This window comes from Cibotium barometz, chromosome 38, assembly GCF_041138505.1.
Source record: "Cibotium barometz isolate CiBa-2024 chromosome 38, ASM4113850v1, whole genome shotgun sequence".
NCBI lineage: Eukaryota > Viridiplantae > Streptophyta > Polypodiopsida > Cyatheales > Cibotiaceae > Cibotium > Cibotium barometz.
Genome location: NC_141083.1, coordinates 40,877,666 through 40,890,255, shown reverse-complemented (window position 1 = coordinate 40,890,255; position 12,590 = coordinate 40,877,666).

Here is a 12,590-nt window from a genome sequence, read left to right as displayed (position 1 = left end):
TAAGTCCATAAAGAAAAAGTGGTCATTTTATTCATTAAAAATTTACAGGTAAGGGGTTTTTTTAATACCCCTTGAATGCACGTGATACATAAGTTTTCTTAGTAGTGTACCCCCCAAGCTCCTAACCTGGCGACCGACAACAAATGCATGAACATCCTACACCTATGCTTGTAAAAAACTCATGGCTTCTCCATCAGTATAAGCCTATCTGGTGTGAGCAACACGCAAACTAAGGGGTGCTTTAGAGCCCTCCTCAGTGGGGGCTTTTCCATCAGTATAAGCCTATCTGGTGTGAGCAACACGCAAACTAAGGGGTGCTTTAGAGCCCTCCTCAGTGGGGGCACCAAAACAATGATGTGTTGGGGGAGTCTATCTCTATAGCTCATTCGAACACACCACTATAGGGGGAACACTATTAATTAGCACCACAACACTAGCAAAACACAAATCTAGAGTACCAATCTACTCTGCTGATATCCTCAACTGACACAATCGGGCACCTCAATACCCCTCAAATTGATTCAGGTGACTCCTCTAGCTCTCCTCTTAGGTCAGACTTGATATCCTCAGCTGACACAATCGGACACCTCAAAACCCCTCAAATTGATTCAGCTGACTCCTCCATTTGTCCTCCTAGGTTAGACCTAACATCCCACAACTCTGATCTTCACTCCTAACTCCTCAACTGACCTCCTCTAACAACCAGCTGACCAAAAAAGCTCTTAGTTGTTGTGCTGACATCAAGCTAATCAGTGCTGATTGTAAACTTAATCAAATACCTATTGTTGATGATCCTAGTCATATACATGTCCTCCAAGCTCCTAAAATGTCCTCCAGCATTAGAAAACTTCAAAATTCTTTCCTCAAAACCTCATAGAACCTGTCACAACACCCCCTACTAACTTCCTGGCTGTTGAATAAAATTTGACCTATCTACCTCAATTGACTCATTTCTTAATCAGATCTCACCACTCCAGTGTCCTCTAACACTTCCACCCCCTTAAATACCTCAAATCCCACCAAGAATCAACTCCACAAACTCAAAATTGATAGCAGCTAATTGTCTACTGACCCTGGAGTACCTTCCCAGTCGATTCTGTCAAACTGTCTGCTCTGCTAACTGACCTCTGACATTCAGAACAAACCCTAAACCACTTCCCTTCAACCCAAAAAGATCATATCTACCCTTCTATACCCTCAGCTAACTGCTTCTGATACTCAGCTGACCCTACACTTTACAGATTCTCTAACTGAGGCTATTTGACTTAGACACCTGACTCAACAAACTTCAGATCTTCACTCACATGTGTTTTCTCTCAACAATCTCAAACAAAACAACACCCACTAGAGCATAAAAACTCATCAATCCAAACTCATAGAAAGCCTTTTGCGTATAATTAAAAACGAACTAGTCTTAACAACCCTGAGACATGGGGTTCAAACAAAAAGAGAAAGCATTAAGAAATAGAGGGTTCCTCCACGTCAAAAATATCCCCGTAATAGTTCTTCAAGCCTGTGTCTTCATTTCCAAAGGTACCAATATCAATGGAATCTGTAGGTAGCCTCCACCTTCAAACACATCAAGGAATAATTGAGCAACACATTGGATCTATCCAAGTTCTAATAGAGCTGCACATTGAGAGATCCTAGGGCATCTCAACCTCCTACAAGATCCTACGTTTCCTTTGCACCCTCTATTCTGGATAGACCCAGGCTTCCTCACTCTATTCCTGCAGCATCGTCTTCCCAAAAAAAAATTGTATTCACAAGCTTCCATAGAGCTTCTTCACAATCCCCATCTCTCTCTCAACTTCTCTAGCTTCTATGCTCTCCCTTGGCTATCCTCGCTGACTACTCCCGATTCCCCTACGCATGCAGCAAAAGCTCCTCCTTCACTTAACTAGAACTGACAAGAGCTAGTTCTATTATAGAAGGTGGCCATGAAAAAACCTCTTATTTGTAAGGTTCTAAGCATACCCCAGCAGGCTTATTCTCATTTCCATGGTTTTCGTAGGCACGTATCTTGGGCACTAGGGCTTGGACACAAAAAACCCTATCATCGTATTAAGGAAATTGTAGAAGGAGTTACTCCATTGCCTTGTCAAGTAATCCTACATCCACATATTGCACATGTAAGTTGTTGTTTCTAGATATGAATGGGTTCTTAATGAAGAGAATTAATACTCACACCTTTAGAGTGTGTAAGTTGTTGTTTCTAGATATGAATGGGTTCTTAATGAAGAGAATTAATACTCACACCTTTAGAGTGTGTAAGTTGTTGTTTCTAGATATGAATGGGTTCTTAAAGAAGAGAATGAATACATGGAAGACGTGAGAATGCATTCCTAATACTCACACCTTTAGAGTGTGTAGAGTCAACCCTCACTTGGTTTGCATAGTCCAACGAGATGCTAAGACTTTCTTGAATACAGTGGAGGCACAATTTGACATCATATTATCGAGTTTGTGTGTAAAGTAAAACATGGAGGCAACCATGAAGGCATGCTTTCTATAGATATGGGAACAACTAGGTTTCTTTAAAGGTATACATGCTGTCTCATCATGTACATGATTTGTAGTGCTGCAACACTCACAGCCATGTAATGCATGTTCTTTTGCATCTTGCGGATGTGTTGTCATAGGATGACTATGAAATGTGGCTGCCTAGCTTGAAGGAGGTCCTCGGAGTGCCTAGTTCTTGGTGGACAAAGCCGGTGTTCTTGAAGAATCTGACTGTTTTATGGTAGAAGCATTTGGAATACAATTGCAACAACACCTTGTTCATTGATAACAGCTGGTACAAGTCCTTGAGGAATGATTGGGATTCTTGTATATGCCCCAATTATTTTGATCCTAGTGATGAGAGGCAGGACCCATGGTACTTGGACAAGGACCCTACTGGAGTGGCTGAGTGGTTGGAACAATGTTAAGAACTCGATCAAGTATGTTGGATGCAACCCGATTTACAACCCCCATGACGAGGTATCAACATATGTGCATGCATAGAAAGCCCTGGCAAATGTACTTGACAAGGAACCTGTTAGAGTGGCTGAGTGGTTGGAACAATGCTGAGAACTCGATTGAGTATGTTAGATGATGCAACCTCATTTACAACCACCATGATGAGGCATCAACATATGTGCATGCATAGAAAGGAGAAGTGGGTTTGCAAAGCCCCAGTGGTAGCCCCCCCTAGAAGTTAAGTGCTGGTATTACATCTTACTAGAACAATCATATATTTTGTTTGGGCATAACTTAGCTACTTATACTTTTTGACAGGACAAAAGCTCCTTTTTTTGTAAACACATATATTTCTTTTTTGTAAAGACATCTACTTCTTTTTGTAATAAAGACAGATACTCATATTTATATAGAATTGTCAATATGTCAGCTTTAGGTATCTTAAGCTTCTTATACAACCAATCGTTTAATTAAACACTTTTGTATATGTCTGTAAAGTGTTTTAGGTCTCCTCTAAACCTATAGAATATTTTTGACAGTCAGATTGTGTGCTTTAGCAAACAATATTTGTGCTTTATAACAAACAAAACCTTTGCTTGATAACACGCAGTCAACTTAGGATTTCTTGCATTGTATCCGAGTGTCTGCTTCTTCCAATCCGGGAGCAGAAATGGATGCATATGAGGTCATGAGGATTGCGGGTGTAGGAAACAGAACCTCTTAACACGTCCAATATTATTGGCTACTTGATGCTGTAGGATCAAGAGATGTTGAGGCTTGTGTTCAGTCACGAATCCGTGCTGTAGTCTCTGGTGATGAAGGTAGAAAAGTAGCTGGGGCTCACATCGTCTTCGTCTCTGACCAGGAACCCTTCCTCTTTCTCTGTTAGCAGGCAGGGCAGCATTTCTTAAGCCCATCGCACTCTGACCATTCTGGCCTCAAAACTGCGTTAGCGACTAAGAAAGAAGATAATGAAAAAATAAAATAAAATTTTGTGGCCAAAGTTGAAACCCTAAGACTTTAACTTTTTTTTTTGTGAAGATGTTGTTTTTATGCGATCCACTAGCATGCATTTTACCAAGATGGGCTTGTGCAAGGTAACAATCATCATAATCATCAATGTTCATCAAATGCTATAGCGTAAACCTTGTTGTAAAAGCGGCCAATTGAGCACGCTAATATTTGTGTGTGTGAAAAAGAAGAGTACATTCTTTGTAAAAATGCCGCAAACAAATGAGTATGTAAGTGTAGTGTGCACAAGCAAAGCACTCGCAAAGCATAAGTGGCAACAAACATGAAGGCAATAAGAAAAGATACAAAGAAAAAGGAAGAGAAGCGGAAAAACTCTCGCATCAAAAATTCACCTCACATCCATTTCTTAAACAAAAATTTATTGAAAATAAAAAATCCTACTTCCTATAAAAAGTGCTTGTAACCGGCCTTTAGGACCGATGATGTACCATCCCTAGAGCCCAAGTAGTATTAATGGGGGGGAAGTGCCAAAGTAGTACATGGGCCAAAGTTTCTCATAGAACATAGGGGAATGTAGAAAGTAAAAAGTAAAAATTATTTTATAAGTGATATCCAACCACCTTGAGTAGCCCAAAGATTTGGCACCAAGGGGGGGTGTTGAGAAAGTGGTGCCAAAGTGCATAAAAGGGAGTGAGTAAATAGAGGAAGAGAAAGTCTAAAAATTGTACCCAATCTAGCATCAAGGAGGGATGTTGAAATGAGTGATGCTAGAGTATCAATTTACCTAGTCAAATTATCCCACATGAGCAAGCAAAGCCAACATGTACTCTCCACTTATAAAAGGAGACCATTTCAAGCAATGAAAACAAGCAGCTCTCAAGCCTCTCTATGAGTACAAGTTTCCATCTTGTAACCTAATTGTGCTTGAGTCAAGCTTGATTAAGTCATTAGGATTATCATTATGTTATTAATTAGGCTTCATCCTCCATATGATTAGATTAACTTAATTAGTGTGATTAGGGTTAGATCCCATAGCCATTAACTAGGATTTCATAAATTTTATCTATTTTTATGCAGATTTCTATGCAATTAACAGTTTTGTAGTAGATCTATGTGAAGATTACAGTTCCATTGAGGATTTTATGTAGATTACTGTACACTTAGCAGTTTTGTTATAGATTTGGACAAAGTTTATTGTGCAGACTAAAATTTCAAGAAAATTGGTGCATATTTTCATGTTTTGCAAAGATTATTGTGTAGAATTAAATCTTGTGACAGTGAGTGATTCTTGATTAAATCTTTTATCAATCTTAGTTATGTCTTACAAGAATCTAGTTTCCTTAAGAGAACTTGTTACAAACTTCAAGAAAACAACGAATATTATTGAAAATTTATATAAGAAAGAAAGATTATTGAATCTTGGTGACAATAGTGCAAGAGTATGCAAACAATTAATTATTAATAGCCATTAAGATAGTTTCTTGATGATCAAGAAAATGACTAGCAACAAAGCTTAATACTAATTAGTGCGAGAAGTGCTTAATCTTTGATGCTTTAATTCAAGGAGAAAATCCAATCCTTAGTACCATATCTTAATAGTTATTTTTTAAATCAATAATAATTATATATATTAACTGAAAAACTGTTCAAAGACTACACTACAACCAAGTCACAGCTACACTATCCATATTTACAACTCCTTCTTAACTTCATTCAGAATTTCAAGGATTATGTAAACCATCTCATCAATTCAAGCTACAACCTGATTAATAAGGTAGCCAAAGTCAAGCAATGTGATGAGAACTATGGGGAGATGTGTGATAATGTAAGAATATAAATTTTGGTTCTTCCATTAAATGTCACAATAGATGAATTAAGAACTTGCATGACCCTCTTACTAAGGCTAACACAAATGTGAAAGTTAATATTAGCTCGAGGACAGACTCCAAGTTGGTAGTGGAGGCAGTAGATTTGACCAGAGAATCAGGGGCCTGAGGTAATGTTGTTCTGGCGACTTTTTCTGAGATAGACCTTATACTACTACTTAGTTTTGATGATACACAAGCCAACAACTACAGCAAGATATTTTCTACTATGAAACCAAAGGGTGCATGCTTCATCACCTTTCTTTAGAGGATCATCAAGTGTGATGTTTGGTTTATATAGTTGAGATAAACATGTACGAATGCAGTTATACTTCTGGACATTGGCATTCACATATACCTTGTCTTTTGTTATTTTGAATCTTGTCCACATTCACACTGACCCCTCCTCATTTCTACATTTACACAAAGGTGTTCACATGCAACATAGCTTTTGTATGTTGTGGGGTTTTCATTCTCACTTGGGGAATTTGTTAGGGGTTTTCATGCACCTTATATTTTGTGGATATTATTCACATGCAACCATTCTTTGATGACCTTTCACATGTGGTGTGACATTATGTGCATTATCGAGCCTTATCACATGATGTAGTTCATTTGTGGAAATTCCTTGTTGTTCACAATCTTGTGTCTCATTCATGCACCTTTGGATTTATTTGGCCTTGTTCACTTGTTTAAGTGAATTATGGACATGTTTACACATCTTGTGGACATGTTTTTACATCTTGTGTGTTTTTAGAAGTGTTTGCACACCTAGGAGTACTTTTGTAGGCTTTTTTTTCACACTTTCTGATGATTGGTTTGGTGTGTTCACATGCTTTGGGATTTGTTGGGTGGTGCTCATGCATATCCATGATTCACTACTACTACTAACGACATGTTGCACACCATCATCATCATCGACATCACTATATTACTATATGAGATCCTAATCTTAAGAGGGTTCCTAATGCATTAACATCATAGCTCTATGATTGATATTTTGAGTTGCCCATTTTGTGTCATGGTTCACATATCTTTCATCGAGTTCACACATACTCATGCCATTGTTGGATGTTCAAGCTTGCAGGTTTGTTGCCTAGTCATTTGAGTCGTTATTTTCATCAAGAGGATATATGTGCTAGATGGTCTAAATGGTTAACACACGGTGACTTCATTATCACTTCTTTGGTTACCTTGACACAATTTTTTTTACATTGTTCGCATGGGATAAGTCTTGTTTTGGTAACCTGTACGAGTGTCCCACACTTGAGCCAGCATGACTATGTTCTTGATGGTATAGATTACATTCGTATGGATCTAGATGATGATGATGTATCTTATACTCATACACATGATGATGTACCTTATACTCATACACATGATGATGTTCCTTATACTCATACACATGATGATGTACCGCACACACATGATGAGATTGATGTATCACAAACGTACACATGATGATACCTATGCACATGATAATAGTACTACATGTGCACATGACGATAAGATGACATAGACACATATGCACATGATGATGATGTGTATGTGATAGTTATTTGTGTGAGCTACATCATGTGGTCATGGTCTCGCACTCACACACAATGGACCATGGTTAAGCCTAATTCCCTCCCCTTTAAATACTCTTTCTCTTGCACTGTATATTGTTTCTATTTTTGTTATTCATATAAGTAGGTAGGTGCTTGCACCATTCAAGCACATTAAGTGCATTAAATAGGTAGGTGCTTTCACCATTCAAGCACATTAAGAACCTTATGTGTATCTAGGCATATGCATTTGCATCACTATCCATACCCTCGCCATCTTCATAACCTCGAGAAATGATCCCTCTAAAATTCCTTAACCTCACCACATTGACACCTCCATTGCCTAGACTTGAGGACAGACCTAGGAGGGGGGAATGTTAACCCAATGCCAACTATTGGGTGCCCAACATCACTTCCACACTCATGGGCCACATCAACACTAAGTAATTAGAGCTGAAGAAGCCATCATCAAGAAAAAGGAATGAACAAAACTAAACAAACCTAAGAAATCAAGGTCATGCAGGCTATGAAGTAGATATGGACTCAAGGTAGCATACCCCATGTATATATTGTTGAGATTTCAAGCTCATCTAGTGAGGCGGTGGACATTAATGACCCGCCTGGGGGATAGGCCCCACACTTACACCACTGGCATGGTTGGTGAGATCATGGGTGATATGCGGCCAGTGGGATGACAGGCTGTGTGACAGCCATTCTAGAGACTGACATGGTTATAGCGCCAGCTCATTTAGTTGGGTTCACACTATAGAGAACCCTAGTATGTATTTGGTTGAGTACCTTTTCATATTGTGTGTACACTTATCTTTGTATATGGTGTGTTGAGTGTTGTGTAAAGAAGAAGAAGATTTTCAGCCTCTCACCTTGTGTGTTCTCTTTTAGGGTTTTGTGAGTGTGTGTGTGCTTTGCAAGAGCTCAAGCTCTCTTCTCCCCTGCATCTTTTCATGGTATCAGAGCCTGGTTCATGCTAAGGGCTCAGCTACTGCAAGCAAGAGAAGCACAGGAAGTGGTACGAGGGTAAGAGCTTCATCTACTCTTTCCTATTTGTGTTGGCAACTACACCCTTGTCGGGAGCTCTATGGGAGGCACCGGGTCTGATTGAGGAGCTTTCTTCGTGGAAGTAAAGCTATAGGGCAACTATATTGTCCTTTGTCCTATCGGACAGCATTTTTCGAGCCAAAAACGTTTTTAGGGCACGTAAGGACCTCCGTTTTTCAGAAAGCAAGCGATTTCGAGCACTATGGGTAAGTCATCGATTCTCTGCAGAACTTTGTTTTAAGAGCTGCAGGAAGACAGATTGGTTGTGCAGACATTGTGTGTGCTGTGAGGAGATCAACAGTTGGGTGTATGTATGCACATTGAGGTCAGTGGTTGTGACATTTGAGTGTAGTACAGTACCGCTACAGAAAATACAGCAGTTTGTGTAGGACAAACCAGAGTGCTGTTTTGGTAAATTTGTGTGTTTGGCAAGATGTCAAATGATGGCATAAACCAGATTGTTGCTGAGAAGCTTGATAAGAACAACTTCCATGCTTGGAGGTTCAGGTTAAAAAATTTCCTGATGGGAAAGGGTTATTGGGACTATATAGAAGGTGAGCATGAAGAGGCACCGAAGATACCAGAGATCAATCCGACTGCTGTAGATGTGAAAGAGTTTAAGGATTGGAAACCAAGGAGCTAAAAAAGTTATGTATTGGCTCTCTATCAGTATACAGGACACCATGATTGGGCACATACAGGATGCCATCCCCCAAGGAGGCGTGGGACACCTTGGTAAAACTCTATGAAACGAATACCAAGGCACGAAAGATACAGTTAAAGAATGAACTTCATACTGTGGAGAAAAAGAGTATGTCTGTGAATGACTATGCATTAAAGATCAAGGGTATTGTGGAATCCCTTGCATCTATTGGCGTTTTAGTAGATGATGATGATAAGGTGGAAGTCTGTCTACGTGGTCTCGGGCCACAATACAAGGCATTCAAGACGTCTATTCAGACTCAAGAAAACATTCCCAATTTCACACATTTGGTGTCTATGTTGATTATAGAAGAGAAGAGCTTGGGTGAAGACCAACAGTCTTCACAAAACAAAAACAGTTCAGAGCAACAGGCCTTCTACACAAGTTCACGAAGAGGACGAGGTAAAAGAGGCCGTGGACGTGGCCAAGAAGGTGGCCGAACAAGTAATCAGAATAATGGCCAGCAGGAGCAACAACAACAGTCCCAGAATTCACAACAACAACAACACGTAGGTGGAAGAGGCCAATTCAGAGGCAAGGGGAGTCAAAGAGGTTATGGAAACTGGCAAAGGCAGTATAATGATACACGTGGATGCTTTTATTGTGGTAAGCCTAGACATGTGCAGGCAGATTGTTATAAGAAGCAGGCTGACATGCAAAATGGAAAATTGCAGGAAAACAACTATGCATCCTCGAGCAGAAACAATGAGGATAATGAAAGGTAGCATGTCGTTAATGTCATGTCTGAAAATGTTGAAGCAACACATAAAGATGATGTATGGTACGTTGATTCAGGTGCTTTGAACCACATGACAAGTCATGGTTGGGGAGTGGTTCAAGGAGATGAAAAACCTTGAAAGCAAGTTTTGTGGAAACAGGGGATGACACTGCTTATCCAATTGCCCATGTTGGAGATGTGCCATTGTCTATGCAGGATGGCAAAGTGAAGTACCTTGCAGATGTACTTCATGTTCCGAACATAACAAAGAATCTGGTTTCAGTTGGCCAGATGATTGAGCAGGGTTTGCAGGTTCGATTTAACCCTGATGGTAATTATGTTGATGAAAACTTTAATGATAAGTGCAGGTTGGTTGCAAAAGACAACAGAGTGGGCAGAATGTTTACATTGAATGTAAACATGCCTGAAGTGAGTGCTGCTGTGATGTTTGCAAATGGTTCAAAAATTGTTGTAGACACAAACATTTGGCATAAAAGAATTGGACATGTGAATGTGCAAAGAATGAAGTCTATGCAGACTAAAGGAATTGTGGAAAGGGCTGCCAAAGTTTAAAGTTGAAGGTATGCAAAAAATATGTGAAGCATGCCAATTTGGAAAGCAAACAAAGCATGTATTTCCACATGATAGAAATGTGAGTAGAAATGCACTAGATGCTGTGGATATACTTCATGAAGGAGAAGGGTGAGGTGTTCACTCATTTTCAGAATTTCAGAGTTATGGTTGAAAAGCAAACAGGGAAATATATAAAGTGTCTAAGGTTAGATGGAGGGGGAGAGTACTTCTCCAATGAGTTCTCTGAATTTTTGAAGAAGAATGGTATTCGGAGACAATTTACATGCAGATACACTCCACGGCAAAATGGAGTTGCTGAGCGAAAAAACAAGCACATTGCTGAGATTGCTCAAGCATTGATGGGAGAGAAGAATATGCCACATAGCTATTGGGTTGAGGCTGTTTCTACAGCAGCTTACATCATGAACATGACTCCAACTGCAGCCATACATGATGTAACTCCAGAGGAGAGGTTTACTGGCAGAAAACCTGATTTGTCTCATCTGTGGATGCATTGCATATGTGCATGTGCCAGATGAGCTGAGAACTAAGCTGGATCCAAAAGCTAAAAAATGTGTGTTTATTGGGCATTCCCTTGAGCAAAAGGGATACAGGTGTTATAACCCTACTACACGTGAGTTGAGATTAAGCAGGGATGTTGTTTTTGGTGAGATGAGCAGCTGGTATGCTGCTGAAAAAGAAGCTGTTGGGGCTGATGTGAGTAGAATGTGGTTGCAAAGAATGTAAGTTAGCAACAATCATAGTCTTTGAGTGGACCCAGGAGAGTCCTCATCTAGTGGTTCAGTTGTTGATAGACCATGGAGTGGCAGGCTGCATCATAATACCAGTCCTGCAAACGTGATTAGTACATCACATAAAGGCAAAGAGAAAGTGATTGAGCCCCTTAGTATGCCTGACATTTCTGCAGGGCATTCTCATGTTGATGGAGAGTCTAGTGGCTTAGAGATGAGCCTTGATGAGGATCTTGGGATACCAGCTATGAGAACACCTGGTGTAAAGAAGGCTATGGAAGCCATGAATGCAAAGCTGCGAAGATCTGGGAGAATGAAGAATCCTGTGCAGAGGTTTACCTATGATGGTTATGTGGCACATCACTATGCATACATGACAAAAGTTGTGCAAGTTGTAGAGCCCACATGCATTGATGAGGCTGTTGGAAATGTGTGTTGGGAGAAAGCTATGGATGAGGAGATGGATGCACTATATGGAAATGAGACTTGGGATTTAGTGCAATTGCCTGAAGGCAAGAAAGCCATTGGATGCAAGTGGGTGTACAAAGTAAAACATAACAGTGATGGAAGCATAAGCAGGTACAAGGCTAGATTGGTAGCCAAAGGATATGCGCAGACATATGGCATTGATTATGAGGAAACTTTCAGCCTAGTTGCCAAGATGGCAACAGTGAGGACTCATGATAGTAGTGGCTGCGTCAAAGCAATGGTGTTTACATCAGATGGATATAAAGAATGCATTCTTGCATGGGGATTTGCAGGAACAAGTGTATATGTTACAGCCACCTTGTTATGAGGATATGAGTCACCCCGAGCATGTTTGCAAGTTGAAGAAAGCCTTGTATGGCTTAAAACAAGCACCAACAGCATGGTCTGACAAGATTTTTGAATATCTTGTCACACTACTGGCTTTCATGTAGCCAATGCAGATTTCTCATTGTCTGTGAGACACAGTGATAGAGGGGTTATGCTTATTGTCATCTATGTAGATGACCTGATCATTACGGGGGACCATGATGCAGAGATCTTTGATGTAAAGATCTTGCTTAGACAGAAGTTTAAGATGAAGGATCTGGGGGAGCTCAGATATTTATTGGGCATTGAGGTGATTAGGTCACCACATGGTATTGGATTACTGCAGAGACAGTATGGCTTGGACATGTTGTCCAAGTATGGTATGACGACAGGCTGTAAGCCTATCTCAGTGCCATTAGATCAGAATGGCAAGTTGAGTGCAGATTCAGGAGAGATTTTGGATGATCCTACTATGTATAGGCGCATAGTAGCAAGCTTGATCTATGTGACGATCACCAAGGTAGATTTGAGCTATGCCGTTGGGTTGGTGAGTCAGTTTATGCAGGTTCCTCGGAAGCCGCATTTGGATGCATTGAGACGCATACTGAGGTATGTGAGGTCTACTTTGCATTGTGGACTATTTTATGA